Below are 12,915 nucleotides of genomic sequence, written 5' to 3' on the forward strand. Positions count from 1 at the left end.
GCGTAGGGTTCAAAGGGTGCTTTGGTAGGGCTTGAAGTTGGCAAAGCCCCCGGTGTGCAGGACCAGACAGGGAAGGGGGAACCACCGGTGTGGGCTTTGGTCCTGCAGCAATTGTGCCCAGGGTCAGGTGTCTTGGCGTTGGTGCTCCGAACTTCAGCCAGCCCCTGAGGGATAGGGTCGCCTTCTAAGCCTGGGTCCAGGGCAGATGGCCCTGGTGCTGCATGCTTGAGAGACCCTGCTTTCCCTGTGTGTGGCCCATCCGGGCCTTGTCTTAGAGGGTATTTCTGTCTGCCCCTTTGCCTCCAGACCCGGCAGATTCTTGAATCATGGATAGGGACTTGGTGTCTGCAAATCAGGAGCAATCGGGAAATGCTCCCAGAATGAGTGACGAGGCTCTGTAGTAACAATGTGGAGACCCAGGCAAAGTTCAAGAAAATGAGTTCTACCCTTGTCTCCTAAGCAACCTTATTTCGTTCAGAAAGTTTTGGTGTTGCCGTTATTAAGCTTGAAAGACTGAGACCATTTTAGAAAGCTTGCCTCATGGGAAATGAGAGAGGGGGGTAGGGAGAGGGAAAGATGATAAAAGCGGATGCCGTAGGAATCTCCCTCACCACAATGGTTTGAACTGAGCCCTTGAAAACAGCTAACATCTTCCTCTAAGGTGCTGTACCAACAATCTGGCCGAACAGCCTTTTGGAGCATGACAAGGTAGTTGTAGCGGTTTTAACAAGCCACTAGCTTTTCATATTATCTTGACCAGGTAGTCTCATGGAAACTATTTTGACTTAGTCTTAACTGAGAAGGCTTAACTTGGCCTTATGGAGTTTATGGTTTCTCCTCCAACCCTGCTCCTGGCAATTGGCAGGAGGCTCCTTTGCTACTGAGTCTGTCTGGAGCTCCATTCTAGAACTCTTAGGTATGCCTGTCACTCTTCTAATGGGCAAGGCTCCAGGCATGACTCCCAGTCACTAGAGATGGTCTTAGAGATCTTAGAATGGCACTACTCACATGAAACTGGCAGAACACAGAAACAGGACTGGCAGAATGGGTCAGTGGTGAAGGTGTTTGGCAAGCAAACCGGACAGGTTGAGTTAGAGCCCTGTGACCCATGTGGTAGAAGGAGAGCACCAACTCCTTCAGGTTGTCCTTGCCCTCCATATAGACACCATGGTGTAAGCATGCCCCCGCCACAGCACAAAGAAAGAATTAAATAATGTAGTTTTCATTAAAGAATGAGATGAGTGGCCAACAGCACCTCCAGAAGAGCTGCCACAGGTGTCCAGAGGAGTGATTTCCATTAGGAGCAGGAGATCTAGACTGAGGCGGTAGAATTGCCCAGAGAAATGTTCCCGTGCCCAGACCAAAGCCCACAGTCTTCATGGGTAGGCCTCAACATCAGTCTCTGTCAGAAGACACTCCTAGAAGACTCTGTTTTACAGCTAAGAGAAAGAACTGCTGCTAACCAGAGACAGCATTAGAGAGGGCCTGGCATCAAAGTAGGCCAGGAAATGCAGGGTTTCCTCCAGGGACAGCAATATGCCGGGTGATAGTCTAAGCAGACTAGAGTGCTGAAGGCCCATACTATATGTGGAGAGAAGGGCCTGTGGGCCATCCCTGCATTGATGCCCATACTATGTGTGGAGAGAAGGGCCTGTGGGCCATCCCTGCATTGATGCCCATACTGTGTGTGGAGAGAAGGGCCTGTGGGCCCATCCCTGCACTGATGCCCATACTGTGTGGAGAGAAGAGCCTGTGGGCCATCCCTGCATTGATGTCCATATTGTGTGGAGAGAAGGGCCTGTGGGCCATCCCTGCATTGATGCCCATACTGTGTGTGGAGAGAAGGGCCTGTGGCCCATCTCTGCATTAATGTCCATATTGTGTGGAGAGAAGGGCCTGTGGGCCATCCCTGCGCTGATGCCCATTCCCCTTGAATGGCACAAGGCCTGGAGTCAACAGGGCAGTAGTCACCTTTGCAAAAGCCATAATGCACTCCTTGCTGCTTTGCTTGTTACAGAAGATCCATGGTTACCTCTCTGGGGACTCATGTTGCTTCATTACCTCATTCCCCATGCCTAAGAAGGCAGAAAAGCTAGTTATCCAGGGAATGGGACAAAGGCTGTAGCATGGGAATTAGGCAGGAAAGCAAGCAGCACCATAAGTTTTGTGGAATTCTCTTCATAGAGCCTTCTTTGGGCCACATATTTGGCCTAAAATATATCCTGCCAAGATTCTCACCAAGAGCTTCCTGTTCTAAGGAGACCACTGCCACCAGGTCTGGATAGAGCAAGTAATGGTGAGTGAGTGTATGTTCCAGAAACTACAGTTCTCTATCTATCTGGGCCTACAGAACAAATCACCCCATCTCAGACTTGGCTTCCTAGGGCTCTAAGGCAGAGGCTCTGGCTTGCAGGCCCTGATCACCTCATCCACATAAGGGCCACTATGTAAGCAAGTCATCCACATACACTTTCCTTGTGTACTGCTCTATAGAAGGGAATTTGAGAGTGTCATATATAATTGAATAATAAATCCCAACAAATGAATCTAGAAATATAGATGAATATGGACCTTTTAAAGAGACACAAGGTGAGGCCAGGTGGTGGTGGTGCACGCCTTTAATCCTAGCACTTGAGAGGCAGAGGCAGGTGGATCTCTTGAGTTTGAGGCCAGCCTGGTCTACAGAGTGAGTTCCAGGACAGCCAAGGTTACACAGAGAAACTGTATCACAAACAAACAAACAAACAAACAAAAGAGTTAAGAGGTAAAGTTAACATGATGAAAAAACTTCCAACATATTAATAGAACAAAAATTATAGTATAACCATGCCTTGTAAAATGAAAGCCACAAGATCAGGCTTGAGTCGCTCAGGTGAAACCTAAGTCCTGGCATGTGGACATGCCGGTTCTCAGTCTGTTCATTTCAGTAGAACTTACAAATAAATATGATACGCATTGTGTAGGCACAGATGCTGTGCTTCTGGGTCTGAGCTTGTTTACCTGCCATGGCAAATGTTCTGGATGGATTTGGGCTGGTGTATGTTTGCAGGTAAAAAAGACGCAAATTCTGGTCTTGGATGTTTATTGGCATGTGTCTTTATTTGTGGCACTCATATAGCAGCTGTGGCAGTATAATTATTAACTGTCTTATGCTCGTCAGCTTTTTATTGCTCTTACAAATACTTGAGGCAACTGTTTTTATACAGGCTTATCTTGACTCGTAGTTTTAGAGGTTTTGGCCCATGATCAATTGGCCCATAGCTCTGAGGCCGATAGTAAGGTGAGGAGCAGGTGGCACACATGAAAGCTGCAGACATGGCTGGGTCCCAAAAGAGTTCTCAAAGGTGTCCCAGTGGTGTGAGACCTCCTACCAGGCCCCACCTACTAAAGTTCCTGTCAGTAGTATTGAGCTAGGGACTCTGCTTTTCACATATGGGCCTTCCGGAGACACAGGGTCCAAACCACAGCACATCTATGTTCAGACACACATGCTCACTAGGACTCTGTTCTTGGCATGAATTGTTTGAAAATTGTAATTCTTGTATCTTGTCGCCTTTTCCTTGAAGGGACAAGTTCGAGTGTGGGGATTTTGTGTGGGAGAGGGTTTTTTCAATGGGAGGGTATACCCATAGGGGTGTGTGTGTGTGTGTGTGTGTGTGTGTGTGTGTGTGTGTGTAGGCGTGTGTGTAGGCCAGAGGTCAACATTAGTGGCTTCCTCTTTTGCTCTCCACATTAGGTTTTGAGACAGGCTCTTTCCCTGAACCTGGAGCACATTAGTTTGCTGGACTGGCTGGCCAGCAAGCTCCAGCAGTTTCCTGCCTCTGCACCGCTCTTCTGCACTGGCTCCCACCCCAGCACTGGGGTTGCAGACACACATTCCCATGCCCAGCTTTTCACATGGAAGCCAGCAACAGACATCAGACCCCCTAGAACTAGAGTCACAGAACATTGTGAGCTGCCACATGGGTGCTAGGAACCAAACCTGGTCCTCTGCAAGAGCAGTCACTACTCTTAACTGCTGAACCATCTCTCTGCCCTCCCCCTTTTAAGGCAATTTCACACACTGTCGCAATTATTTGTTATTTTAAAAATTTTAAAGATCCCTAGGATTGGAAATTTCAGGAAAGAAGTCCATACCTCTCTTTAAATCCCCCCAGTAACGCCTGCGAATTCTGCGAACTCACCAGTGAACTCTGAAGGTGCTTGTCATCACTTCCCAGATAACTACAAAACTTTGTAAAGCTTTGGTTAGTCTCTGTTAAACTTTTTATTACACTTGTTTGTTTATTGTGTGTATGTATGCACACGTGTGTGTGTGTGTGTGTGTGTGTGTGTGTGTGCGTGTGCCTGTGCACATATGTGGGGGGAGATCAAAGAACAACTTATGAGAGTCGATTCTCTCCATCTACCTTGTGGTTTCTAGCAATTGAGCAGGTCACCATGGGTGGCAGCAAGCGTCTTTACATACTGTGCCATCTCACTGGCCCTGTCTCTTTTTAAAAACCACATCCAGCCGGGCGGTGGTGGTGCACGCCTTTAATCCCAGCACTCAGGAGGCAGAGCCAGGCGGATCTCTGTGAGTTCGAGGCCAGCCTGGTCTACAGAGCGAGATCCATGAAAGGAGCAAAGCTACACAGAGAAACCCTGTCTCGAAAAAACAAAACAAAACAAAACAAAACAACAAAACATCCATCGTACCTTTTTTTTTTTTTTTTTAATCCTTTTTGGTTTTTCAAGACAGGGTTTCCCTGTGTAGTTTTGGTGCCTGTCCTGGATCTCGCTCTGTAGACCAGGCTGGCCTCAAACTCACAGAGATCCGCCTGGCTCTGCCTCCCGAGTGCTGGGATTAAAGGCATGTGTGCCATCACTGCCTGGCCCTCATGTTACCTTTAAAAAAAAAAAAAAATTATACCTTGAGGACTGGAAAGATGGCTCAGAGATTAAGAGCACTGGCTGTTCTTATAGAGGTCCTGAGTTCAATTCCCAGCACCCACATGGTGGCTCACGACTATCTATAATGAGCTCTGGTACCATCTTCTGGCCTTCAGGCATACATGCAGACAAAAATACCATATAGATAATAATTTTAAAAAATGATATCTTGAAACATGAACTTTATGTCTGAGATGCTTAAATAAACTCCTGAGAGAGGCCCCACCACCACCCATGTTATAGGCTCTTTATCAGGATCCACAGCCACTGCCTCACAATGGGCAAAACCGGAGTCCACCATGTATTAAATATTCATGAAGCTTTTTTCTTATTTTAGAGAATACAAGAACATTGCTCACTATTCCTCTACTGTCATGTACTGTCTTGTTGACCCCACTTGAAAACAACTCGTAAGTTCACAGATGAGGGCCATACCCTAAAAATGTGCCTGTTATTCTCCATTTTATTTCGTAATACGTATTCCATCTGCAGAAGCCATTGCATTTGACATTTTCCAGTGTTTAAATAGCCTCAGAAAAAGACCATGAACAAAATCAGAGTAGAAGTAGGCCACATGTGCTCCAGCAGCTGGGATGTACCCTTTAACTCTCTCTCAGGCAGAGTCCAAAGCCTTGTGTCGGCCGGGCATGGTGGCACATGATTTAATGCTGGTGCTTGGAAGGCAGAGGCAGGTGGATGTTAGGGTTCTGCTCTCATTCCTCGGGGTCTGGCGTCCGTCTGTGAGTTTGAGGCTAGCCTGGTCTACATAGTGAGTTCTACCAACCAGGGCTACATACTAGACAGACCCTGTCTTTGAAAAACATTTTTAAAAAATAAGCCTTGGGGTCTGCTTTCATCTCCGTCTCATTGTTTGCTGCTACCAGGCTCGTGTCCATGTTCAGGTTTCAGGGTAGCTGTTTTTCCCATTCTTTCCTCTCCCCTTGGTCATCCAGTAACACCTCAGTGATGAAGCAACTTGAACACCACAGTCACCCAGCCCTCTGTCTGTCTTACTTGCTGTCTGCATACATACAGTTAATCCCTGTCTACTCCAGGATTTGGGGACACTATCTGTGGTGATTTGAATGAGAATGGCCCCATAGGTTCATAGGGAGTGGCATTATTTGAATGGATTAGGACACACACAGCCTTAATGGAGTGGGTGTGGCCTTGTTGGAGGAAGTGGGTGGGCTCTGAGGTTTCAGAAGCTCAAGCCAGGCCCAGTGGGTCACTGTCTTCTACTGCCTGCTGATGCAGATGTAGAGCTCTTCTTGACCCCTTCTCTGGCACCATGTCTGCCTGCGTGCCACCGTGAAGATAATGGACTAAACCTCTGAACTGTAAGCCAGCCCCAATTAAACGTTTTCCTTATAAGAGTTGCTGTGTCATGGTGTCTCTTCACAGCAATGGAAACCCTGACTAAACTGTCTTAGCTTGATTTCCAAGTTATAAAAGAGATAAGCATTACAGACTGTAAACTGTAAGAGCATTATTGTGTCCATTAGTAAATCCTTAGTATGTTGTACAAATACCCATCACATTAAGCATTTGGCAAATGTTTGTTGAATGAATCAATGCTTTCTGGTCTGTGTATCCTAAAAAGCCACAGATTCTGTCAGCAAATATTAATTAATTACATTCAGTATGCGCATACATAGACCTTTGGTCCTGGCTAGCTGCTGAGAATTCTCCAGATGGGTAATAAAATGCTTTCCTAAAAGCATCTCAAGTAGGGCAAAGCAGTAGGAACTGAAGGAAGAGCCCTAAGTGTGGCCAGCACTGCCCACCAGGACACCTTTGTGTCACACGCCTATATAGGATGTAAAGCACCATGATCATCAGCTCTCTTAGAGCATCCTCAACAGGCCTATTTATGGCTTTATGAAGGCTCCTTTCTTGTCAAGGCCTGTGACTCCCTGAGGGAGACGCACCAGTGCCAAGGACATGACAGACACACGGCACAAAGGGTTTCCTGCTTGACACCAGGTCCTTGCTGAGGTTTACTAGGTTGTTGTTGTTGTTGTTTTTCTGAGACAAGGTTTCTCTGTATAGCTTTGGAGCCTGTCCTGGAGCCAACTCACAGAAATCCGCCTGCCTCTGCCTCCGGAGTGCTGGGATTAAAAGCCTCTTCCACCACGGCTCAGCAAGTTTTACTAGTTTTGAAGGCTCCAAAGCACCCTCTCCAAAGCATTGACACTGCTTTGCTCCATACTTGCAGATATTTATATGGCACAAAGAAATCACGTGACATGGCTCAGTGTAGCTACCGTAGTAGCTTGGTGGTAGAGTCCTCGCCTGGTATGAATGAGGCACTCGTTTCCATCCTGGCACTGATGGGGACTCTCCTAGCTTGCTGCTGAGCAGAGGCACCATAGTGCTCATGGACTGGCAGAACCCATAGTCCCTCAGCTAAGAGCTGTTGTGAGAAAGACCATTTGACAGGTCTCCTACGATCTGCCAACAGAGTTCTCAGAAACCAGCACTTGCTTTATACATAACCATTTGATTGTTCACTTCAAATACAAACATTGAAATACTTATTGCCTTGTGCAATGTTTGATATTTTAACTGGAAGCAAACAAGCCTTTGGGGGCGTGGGGGCTGCCTTCTCTTTCTGATGGTTTCCTCAGGAGCAAACAGCCCTCTTCAGTGGGACGTTCTCAGAGGATTCTTGCAGGGGGTGGGGGGCTAAAGTGACCAAGTGTTGGTGTTTGCCTTAGAGTAGCTGGCAGTTGTTAGCTCCCCTGAGGTTAGTCTCAGATCTCAGCCATCACCACTCCTGAGTACTCTTCAGTGCCACTGAAGTGTTAAGTGTGTGAAGGAACCTTAACTTCCTGCCCTTGCGTACACTGGCTTTCGTAACCAGAAAGTGTTCCAGATTTTGTAATTCCAGGATCTCCTCCTTTAAATGTCTTTGCTCAAACACAACATGCTCAAGTCGACTGTAGCCTTCGCTGAGACTTCAGATAAGGCTTAGCAAGGACAAAGCAGTAAGCAGGGTACTGGGGGGAACGGGAACAAATTAGTGAAGAGGTGGTGGGGTTGACTCTAATGTTGCATTCTAGGAGTGGGATATAGGAAATGTTAGAAGGCTGTTCACTGTGTCTGGAATATATATATATTGTATATAAATATGTAATGTATACACAATATATATCCTGTATATAAAAGATAAAGGTATGCAGGGGCTCAGAGCTCAGATTTAGAGGCTAAGATAGGCCAAGGTTCAAGCGCTGACACAGCTCACTTGCAGTTGGGTCTTGGCTGGTACCTCCTTTTGGTCTCCATCTGTCAAGGATGATAATACTAGGAACCTGAGCCATGTTAGGAGGCCGTCATCCTAAAGTGCCAGGCACCACTATAAATATGCATACTGTAAGTCTGTACCTCTCCATTGTCAGAGCTGTTGTGTTTTAGTAGTATCCTCTTTTGTGTGTTGCTGGGGGGATTAAACCAGGCTCCTGTGAATATTGGGCAGGTGCTCTACCACTGATCTACATTCCCTAGTTCCTAAGAGACGTACTCGGAACACATTTTGCTCTCTTACTTTCTAATTTGGTAAAAAGTGTTTTGTGGTTATTTTTCAAATTAGGCTTAAGCACCCTTCATCTACCCAAAGGTGCCAGAGAGTCATGCCTGTGAGCTCCAGGTCCCTCCAGATGTCCCTCGAGATTTCAGCATTCCTGCTCCCTAGGGCTACTGCTTCTCTCCAGGGGCCCACAGCTTCCACCCCAGAGTCATCTGTGTAGTCCTGCTGCCACCAGGCCACTTCCCCTGGAACCTTGGAGGAACACCGTCAGCCAGCCTTGCCTGGGACTAAGGTCAGTTTCTGGTGCTGCCTCTGCAGTCTGCCGAGCTGTGTAAACTGTGTGTCCTTTACTGCTCTGGGCCTGAGAGGAATGAGAATAAGCAAGAGAGTGTTTATATTCTTGGACAATAGCCAAAAAATGAAACCATCTACTTCTTTAAACAGATTATTTGATTTCCTTTTTGAAAGGGGGTCTCATGTAGCTCAGGCTGGCCTTGAACTTGCTATGTGGTGGAGGAGGTTGAACTTGAGATTATAGGCTTTGCCATCATACTCAGTTTATACAGTACTTGGGGTTAAGCCCTGAGTGCTCTGCATGCCTGCTAGCCGAGCTATGTCCTGAGCCCCAAAGCCTTTCTGAACTGTGGCCTTTTTATATCCCTTTCTGGTGGAGGGAGAAAGTTCATCTCAGTCAAACTAGTTACCGGTCTGGACTGGCTTTGACCAGAGCCACCTGGTCCCCCTTTCAGTGGACTGTTTATGGAACCCTGGAATGGTGAAATCACTCAGTGGATAAAGGCACTGCTGTTAAACACGATCACCTGAGTTTGATCTCTGGAGCCGGCATAGAAGGAAATGATCGACTCCCTAAGTTGTCTTTGATCTACACCCACAAGCAACACACACATAGAATAAATAACTAAAAATGTATTAACATTAAAAAATTTAAAAATAACCACGGGCCTTAACAGATGTCATTAAATCACTGCTCCTTTATCAATCATCTATAGTTATTTTTAAGACTTTATTGGTAGGAGTTTTTATTTGCTGTTGTTTGGGTTTTGGTGGTTGGTAGTGGCAGGTTTCTTTTGGTTTGTTTGTTTGTTTAGACAGGGTCTCACTATGTAGCCCTGGCTGGCCTGAAATTCAGAGATCTACCTGACTCTGTCTCTATCTCTTAAGTGCTAAAAATTAAAGGCATGCATTACTATCCCTGGCCTGGTGGAGTTTTTATTTTTGTTTTTTGGTGTTTTGAGTAAGGGTTTCTCTGTGTAGCCCTAGCCGTTCTGGAACTCACTCTGTAGACCAGGCTGGCCTTGAACTCAGAGATCCACCTCCCTCTGCCTCCCAAGTGCTAGGATTAAAGGTATGTGCCACCATGCCTGGCTTTGGTGTTTTAAAAATATATTTATTCTAAATTAGTTTATTTTATATATATATATATATATATATATATATATATATATATATATATATTTATCCATTTGTTTTTGTGGGTAGAACTCCCAACTCATACAAGCTACACAGACAAACTGCTGCCTGCAGCCCTTACAAATTAAAATTATAAAAGTTTTGAGAGTTATTAATTTATTAAGATGCCAATTAATGATGCTTTGTATTGTCATAGCTTTTTTCACTTGTTAGTTCTTCCTGTCATTAAAAGTCATATTTTAAAAGTGGGTATGGTGGCTCATGGCTCACTCAGAAGGCTGATACCATAATTTTGAGGCCAACCTGAGCTAAATGCAAGACTCTGTCTCAAAAACAATCCATATTTTAAGTTCATTTGTGAGATTTCTCTACCACCCTCACTGCATTAGTTTTTAATTTTGTTTTGTTTTGTTTTTGTTTTTGTTTTTCGAGACAGGGTTTCTCTGTGTAGCTTTGTACCTTTCCTGGAACTCACTGTGTAGTCCAGGCTGGCCTCAAACTCACAGAGATCCACCTGGCTCTGCCTCCTGACTGCTGGGATTAAAGGCGTATGCCACCACCGCCCGGCAAGATGTTTAGTTTTTAAAATAAAGTTATTTTACATTTCTCTCTCTCTTTTTTAAATTATGTGTCTGTGTCTGTGAGAATATGTGCACTTGAGTGCAAGTGCCCACAGAGGCCCCAGGTATTAGATCCCCTGTACCTGGAGTCCAGGCAGTTGTAAGCTGCCTGATGTACATGCTGGGGATCAAACTCAGTCCTCTCCAAGAGCAGTGTGCAGTCTTAACCTCCAAACCATCTCTCCAGCCCTAAAAAGATTCTTTATGGAAATTATTTTAACTGTAAAAGTAAAAACAGGAATTTTTTTTGGTTTTGTTTTTTTTTGTTTGGTTTGGTTTGGTTTGGTTTTTTGTTTTGGGGTTTTGCTTGTTTGTTTGTTTATTTGTTTGTTTCAAGACAGAATTTCTCTGTGTAGCCTTGGCTGTTCTGGAACTTGCTCTGTAGACCACAGGCTGGCCTGGAACTCACAGAGATCCACCTGCCTCTGCCTCCCGAGTGCTGGGATTAAAAGCGTGCACCACCACTGCCCAGCTAGGGTTTCTTTAAAACAAACAAACAGAAACTCTCTTTATTCCATAGACTCTAATCTCCAGCTACTCATGTTAGAAGCATGTTAGCTTTTGCTCATTAATGAGTGATTCAGGAATTATCTATATACCCTGTTTTTGCCTTCATCTGACTAAGAATTGGTGTTTGATTAGTACTAGCCATGAACATAGAGCTGATTAACTGAACTAAACTCCCCCTGTGAGTCACCAAGGCTCTTCCCCACTTGGAGACTCTGAGCTGGGAAGTGCTTCTTTCTCCTGCAGCTCTCAGGAACCTGCCGCTCTCTCCCTTCCTCACTTGTGGGCTTCACCTCTGGACCGCCAAGCCTTCAGTTTGCTGAATGGGATCCTCCTGACGTGGGTGTTGCCGGCTTTACCTCTGACCACCTACTTCTCCAGGTTAGCAGCTCAATGTTTCTGCTTCTGATAATTGAAATTCAGTAACATTTGTCTAAATCGTCAGCCTTCATAAATGTTGTTTTTGCTATTCCTTGTGTTTGAAAAACTCTTCGCAAATTTTCCCTCTGGTTTTGGGTGCCAGAATTAAATGTTACATTTATGTGTAATATAGGAGAGATACTTTTAGGATGTGTGTTCTTATGCCCAGTATGATGGCATGTGCCTGTACTTCTGTCAGGAGGCTGAGGCAGGGGATCACAAGGAGTCAAGAGCAGCCTGGGGCTACCTAGTGAGTTTGAGACCAGCATGAGCTCCATGGCAAAACTGTATCTCAGTAAGAAGGGTGTGAGGGGGAGAGGGGCTAACCTGAGCTCCATGGCAGGACCTTATCTCAGTAAGAGGGGTGTGAGGGGGAGAGGGGCTAACCTGAGCTCCATGGCAGGACCTTATCTCAGTAAGAGGGGTGTAAGGGGGAGAGGGGCTGGCCTGAGCTCCATAGCAAGACCGTATCTCAATAAGAGGGGTGTGAGAGCCAGGCAGTGGTGGCGCATGCCTTTAATCCCAGCACTCGGGAGGCAGAGCTAGGTGGATCTCTGTGAGTTCGAGGCCAGCCTGGGCTACCAAGTGAGTTCCAGGAAAGGCGCAAAGCTACACAGAGAAACCCTGTCTCGAAAAACCAAAAACAAAAACAAAAAAAAAAAAAAAAAAAAAAGAGGGGTGTGAGGGGGAGGGGCTTGTCATGTGTAGTGAAGACTTGGGTTCCAGTATTTGTATAGCAACAGGAAAAAGTGGCCTTTAGATTCAAGAGAGAATGACTGGTCACTTACACAGCTACTGACCCGTTGGGCTCCCAGGTCAGCAAGGCCACTGAAGGCCCCAGTCCTAGGCCTCTGCTTTTCTCTTCCTCCCCACAGTCCTCTCAACTCTTAAAAACTGCCTGTAGCCAGGACACTAAGTTGAGTTTTGTTTTGTTTTGTTTTTTTTAGGTTGGTTAATTTAGTGTATGTGTACACACATGTCATGGTACATGTGTGGGAGTCAGGGTAATTTTCAGGAGTCAGTTCTCTCCTTCCACCTTTACCTGTGTCTCAGGAACCAAACTCCGGTGTCCAGCTTGGCTGGCTGAAAGCACTTTTACCTGCTAAACCGCCTCTCCAGCCTTGGATTTTCTTTTACTAGTTCTGTATTGGTTAAGTAAAAAGCAATATTTTGCGATTAAATTGGACATGCATAACAACTAAAGCATCTGAATAATAATAAATACCACAACAACAGTTGCAGAGCACATGAAAAGCTTACTGTGGGGTGGGTGGCCAGAGAGTTCAGTGGGTGAAGGCGTTTGCCTCCAAGCCTGATGACCGGAGTTTGATCCTCCAAACCCACATGGTGGAAAGGAGAAAACAAACTCCAAAAAGTTGTCCTCTGACCTCACACATGCACCGTGGCACTCGAATGTGCACACATGCGTACACACAAAAATAAATAAAATGATAAAATGTGTTGTTGAAGAAAGAA

The 12,915-nt window shown here is 45.7% G+C and overlaps 1 protein-coding gene across 3 annotated transcripts in view; it reads left to right on the forward strand.

The window, feature by feature from the left end:
* Positions 1–12,915, forward strand: part of Abca3 (ATP binding cassette subfamily A member 3) — a 63,952-nt gene that overhangs the window by 619 nt on the left and 50,418 nt on the right. Inside the window, exons 1-3 of one of the 3 annotated variants that reach the window (XM_059270175.1) lie at positions 7,833–7,922; positions 8,552–8,753; positions 11,266–11,400. The gene's annotated coding sequence lies outside the window, so the exon portion shown is untranslated. Of the gene's footprint in view, positions 1–7,832; positions 7,923–8,524; positions 8,754–11,265; positions 11,401–12,915 lie in introns of those variants that run through there. The other 2 variants (XM_059270176.1, XM_059270174.1) reach the window with 2 other exon arrangements.

Source organism: Peromyscus eremicus, chromosome 8a, assembly GCF_949786415.1.
Source record: "Peromyscus eremicus chromosome 8a, PerEre_H2_v1, whole genome shotgun sequence".
In the NCBI taxonomy this organism is placed as follows: Eukaryota; Metazoa; Chordata; class Mammalia; order Rodentia; family Cricetidae; genus Peromyscus; species Peromyscus eremicus.